Raw genomic sequence first — 6,000 nt, forward strand, 5'->3', positions numbered from 1 at the left:
CAAGAAATTGAACTTATAACATTTATTTTTCCTGTTTTTAACCTCATGCTCTCTCCAACATGTGACATCTTGGCTCGACAGCCCAGTCATCCCATAGTGCCTATTCCAGAAAATGAAACACTCAGCTCTAAGGAGGTAATCAGTTGACATTTAATGGGTTTAAGCATTTGCATTATAGCTTTATCTTTTATTTATGTATCTTGTGTGGAGTTGATGAGTAAAAATGGGCTGAACTACCAAATATGCTTTTGTCCGGTGCATAGACTAGATAAGCATTAATTATTCTTAATGATTAATGAAGAAAAAAATGAGATTTGTTTTGCAGACTGTGTTGTTTATGTGAGTTTGGAATAACATTAACATTTTCACTTCAGGTTCCTGATATGTGCTGTTGGGATATTAGCAAACAGGATTTGCTAAATAATTCAGTTAGCTCCATTTAAATCATGCATTCCACAATTTGTAGTCACTTCTGTTTTAAATACTAGATACAACAACTACCAGAAGCACTTATTATTAGTTACTGAGAATTTCATAAAGGACTGTCAAGAAAACATAAAACAACATGCAGTACAAGTTTGCCCAGTATCAAAATTCAGTGCCAATTTTGTTTGACTGAAGGACACAGATCTTCCTGAAGTCTAAATTTAGTGGCCAGTTACCTACTACTTTCACGTATCTAAACTCTAGGACCATAGTTGTTAACACCCTGGATAATTCATTCAGTGAAAGCTGAAGCAATCTGCTACACATCATAATTTTTTTCTTGAGACAGACCATACAAAAATTAAAAAGGTTCTGCTGGCACAAGCAGGTCTTTTTTCAAACAAGGTCATGAGCATGAAACTGAATTATAGCCTCAATGTTGAAACAAACATATGTTATCTAATTAACTATCATATTTTTACTGTAGCCTTTGGAATGTAATAGAACATCTTTAATTAAAGAACATTTTCAATATTATTCTAGAAATTCACATAAGAAGGCATAACTTACTACCAATAATAGCAGTATGAGTACATTTATGACGCAAGAATGAATTTTTTACTACCGAGATCTCTTTTGGTTACCAGATGCATGTTAATTTCACTTATTTCACAAATTTTTTTGATGAGTTTAACAGTATAGATAGGAATGATAATTACATTTTCATAAAACATTTTGTTTTAAATTTATTATTTTAAAATTAGATTCTAGTCTTGCTAAAAGAAGCCAAATGAGCACTTAAATAAGGGAAATGGATATTTGCCAATACTTTTTACCAAATGAGTAACTTTTTTTGTTGTTTTGAAAAATATTGAGGGAGTTTTGAGGTCAGGCCTTTCACATGTTGGAAGCAGAGGGTTTGCTTGAATTCTGTTGACAGCCTGTCAATATATCCTCACAGTATATCTCAGTTTCCACTGAAAAATAAGTTTTTAAAAAAGTGAAAGAAAGAAATAAAGAAAGGTAGACATCTCATTTGTTGGGTGGATCAACAGACTGCTATTCTGCACTTGGAGTATAGGAGACACGAAGGTAGCCCCTACTTATTTGCATCCCCAGCCACCTTGTGCAGGGTGTCAAGGACTTAGACCTACTTTATATCTTTTTGTTTGAAACTTCATTGAAGCCTTCCAGCCTCCTCCCTTTCTCCTTGCCTTTGACCTTTATGCTTGTTTCTTGTTTCTACACCATCAATCCCCTTTCCTCTGCCTCCCAGGAGCCACTTCCTGGATCTTTCGAAAGCAGTTGTTATGGTTTCAGCTGGGGATCTATCCAAAGGAATGCTTGGATCTATCCAAGATGCCATCACAAAGTGAAGTTAGACAACAAAAATACCTTGCTGAGCTTCTCACATATGTTGATTTTTTCCCATCTCATCTGTAAAGTTTCTGAAAGGTATTTCATTAGACAGTGGTGAGAGTGAAAGGGACTGAATAGTTCTGAGGACAGATCTGTTGTTGAGATGAAGCAGATTTGTACTGCGTCAGGGTATGCTTTAGAGTGACATCAGTCACTCTAAAATGTGTGTATATATACATATATGTATACATGTTTATTTGTGTAAGTGTGTGTGTGTAAATATACATTTGTATGCAGCTTCTGACGATGCAGCTGATTTTCCTGTATTTGAAAATAAGATAGAGGAAAGCAAACAGCTAGATCCCCATCTCTCATCCTTCTTCTTTACAAATACACATTAAAGGAGAACTTTGGAGATCTAATGGGAAGACAGATCTTTTCAAGGAGAATGAGACACATAAGTTAACTGATGTTTTATTAATATCTGTTCAGAAAGTGAAGCATCTCACACTGACATAGTGAAATCAGGCTACCATGACTGAGATATTCTTGAAAATGTGAGGTTTTAGCACAACAAAAGTGCAAAATTCCTTTGTTGAGATGCCAGCTTGATCTGTTCCAAGTCAGATAAAATATATAACCCATCTTCTAAAAGTTTCCTTGTATTTTAAACAAACACTTTAACAGACTGTCTATCAACAGAATTATTAAAAAGCTGTAGGATAAAGATCTCTGATTAAATTGTGGTTGCATTTATAAAGACCAAAACCGATCAATTGGCAATAAAAGGATTTATCTGGGCTGTTTTCAGTACTCTGTATTTGTCTTGATAAACATCTTATTGGGTGATGGTCACGCACCACTTACAATAATGTTAGCTGGAGGCAAATAGTCTGCTTTAAAGTTAAAAAAAAATGTGTCAGATACTATTTGGTACAGCTGAGCAAGCTGAGTATTTGTGTTGGTTTCTTGGGCCCTGTCACTAATGTGTATTTTTTAACTGTCTATGCCTGTACAGGTGGACTCCAGCCCACATGTAGATATGGCAGGAAGAATTATGTTAGGCTTACCTCCAGCTGGTCAGAAAATAACATCAATAGATGACACATTTTCTGTTTTCTATATTACAAATCAAAGAAAGCCTTCTCCAATGAACTTTCCGAAGTATTTGTATGGAGCATGTTACCTAATTTCCCCCACCCCCACCCCCCAACTTTTAATATCGTTTTTAGCAGGAAGAGGTGAGCAGGGGACACCATGCTGACCATGTTGAGACTGAGCAATGTCTTTCCATGTTTAGGGAGTGGCAGAGAAGACACTAATTTATCTAGAGCTGACCCTTTGCTTATTCTCAGTCAAGGACTGAGATCTGTTGCTGGAGATGAGAGTATACAGCACTAATACACAGGAGATCAACATTTGTGCTGTTTTGGATACAGACAGGAGAGCAACACAGAGCCAGGAACAGCTCAAAATGTTTGGGCCACTCTTCTGAACTGCCCTTATGGTGGCTCCTTTGAGACACATTGTTGCTAAGCTGTCTCTGAAGAACCGCCAAACCTTCACCATTTCCTCTTCTGTGTGGCTAGTTCTTCAAAACTTTGTTACACTGCTTTCCCTTTTCAGTGCAGTGAAAAAAACAAGGTAGGCTCTGATTGAAAATCACATCTTTCAGTCACTTGTATTGTTCCTTCCAAGTTAGGAACCTATCTTGACTCTAGAAACTGTTCATGCTGAATTTATACTTTTTGAGTTTACATACTGAGAAATCTCCACCTGATTTAAAATGTCCCTTTTATCAGTGAAGTTCTCTTTGGATGCTGAATTGATTTAGGAAAAAGTCTGTCCAGTTATAAGCCCAACATTACTCTTACTGCTGTAATAAGAACCTTAGATCTCTGTCCTATGTCTCTGCTCTCACCAAAAATAGATACTCCTCTTGATCTAAAATTACATATAGGCTCATACTTAACTTCTGCTGCTGCAATGTTCCTCCCTCAGAGCTAAAAACACAGTGAGAGAAAGTCAGTGTGATTTATGCAATTCCAAAAAAGAATGTGTGGGCAGATGCTCTGTGAAACATAAGCACCTCCTTGACCTTTAGGAAGGAGTGAGAGTGGTGAAGAAGGGAAGGAAGGTGCTGCTAGTTTCAGCTTAGTAATTCATATTGTGTTCCTCAAAGCAAAGTATTCCCAGGGGGTGGGGGGTGGGGAAGGAGTTACCTCTGTATTCAGAAGAACAGCATTCTAACCTTCATGCAACTTCAGCTTCGTTCTGCAACAGCATGAAGTAAATCAGATCTGTCACTTCCATGCGAAAGCAGGAAAACAAATAAAGGACATTCTCCTTGCAGAATCCTTCTCTACAATCAGTGCTTTTTAATTAGAGGAGATCTGAAGGATACTCCTTTAAAACCTAACAAAGACTTATACCAGTGATTTCTGATATCTACTGTCTTCTTTACAAGTAAACCCTAGTGTTTGCCTAGGTTATGACATGTGAGTGATGTTATAACCATTCTCAGAATTGTACCGAGTCAGAATCTTTAGAGAGAACATGGCACATATATACCTGTATAGTTACTAAAGACATCATATGCAAGTGCTAAAAGTATATACTCATTACCCTTATTCACGCGTCTTGCAAAATTCCAAGTCTATTATACAATTACTTTAGGTTCATGTAATCTTTTGCTGCAGCTGTTGCTCCTGTTACTCTGCCTTACCAAGTTGTTATTCCTGAAAGATCTGCAATAATAATTTAGAATGATAATAGAGTCTGGAAGGTCAATGCTCATAAAAACACCCCATGGAAAAAAGCTGATTGACTACAGTGGTGACAGGATTTCACTAGTTGTCTTTTGTGCAAATTTGTGACAGTTTTAGTACAAGTAGCTCCTTTCCCACCCCACCCCCCCCCCCCACCCACCCCCCCCCCCCCACAAGCGGAAGCAATTAATCTGTCCTGCTCCACTTTAAAGAATTCTAATAGCAAAAGTTCTTGAAATTTGAAATTCTATGGAAATGTCAATAAGGTCCAAAGTTCTGTTATACATTGCTCTTAATCTTTATTTACTTAAGGAGTGTTTCTGGGTAGAGGTCAACGTTAGTATTAATCATTGATAGATTTTACATATAAGAAGAAAATGCACCCATTTTATGAGAGTTCTTGTAGCAAAGAATTTATGTAAGGGGTTTTAAATAAGACCAAAGCTCCAACCCAAAGCATTATCAGAGCAGAGTGTTGTTCTTCCAGTAAAAAAACCCTGTAATTGTACCCTGAATTTGCAAAGAAAATCCCAGAGCTTACAACCACCCACCCCCCTCGAGTTGCCTGACATTATGATCACTGTGAAGTGGGGATGGATCAGCGTTGGCTGTGCCCATAGCAGAGGCCTGCCCTTCTCTGTCTGTGGTGGGAAGGTATGAGGGCAGGGTACAGTCTGCCATCTTCTCTGGGTTGTCCTGACAGCCTGAGGGAGGCTGCTGCTGGTGCTTTTCCATAACGATCCAGCTCTCACATACCGTTCTATACCTTTTCAACCCCTAAAGAAGATCCCTGTTGAAGCAAGAGCAGGGTGGTAGATACCTAATGAAACTAGAGGAACTGTATCAGAAGCCTCTCCTACTCATACGTCAGCTCCTTGTCCAAGCACCTTCTTCCATTTGGTACCAGGACAGATCCTTCTCTGCATGCATACATATCGAGGCAAAAGGCTGCCTTGCTTCTTTTTCTTTCCTTGGAGACACAAACATGGGCTCTCCACCTGTCCCATTATGGACACTATTCACTATTTTTACTTTCAGTCTTGCACAAAATTACAGCCCATTCTCCAGACAGTGCAGAGCTGGTATACACTAATATGGCAGAGGATCGCTGCCAGCCCCGTAGCTAGCCAGGCTGCAGAGCATGTGTGTGTTACACTGTGACACAGTCAGCATCTCTTCTGTTCCCACACCTGGGATGCAGAGTCAGAGTGGTCTTTGCAGCACTGCTGAGTTTCCTCAGTTTATGAATTATCTAAGGAACTAGGGGGCATTAGGCAATTCATAAAGAATGCTGTACAGACAGAGATTAAGCATAGAGATTAAGGCAGCAAATAATAAAGCAAAGAGCAAAAGCAGTGCATAGAAAAAAAACACTCTTGAATGATGCAAATTAGAAAATCCTTTGATGTAATTTACCTCCAAAATGAGAACTGTTCTGACTTGACCT

Source organism: Falco peregrinus, chromosome 7, assembly GCF_023634155.1.
Source record: "Falco peregrinus isolate bFalPer1 chromosome 7, bFalPer1.pri, whole genome shotgun sequence".
In the NCBI taxonomy this organism is placed as follows: domain Eukaryota; kingdom Metazoa; phylum Chordata; class Aves; order Falconiformes; family Falconidae; genus Falco; species Falco peregrinus.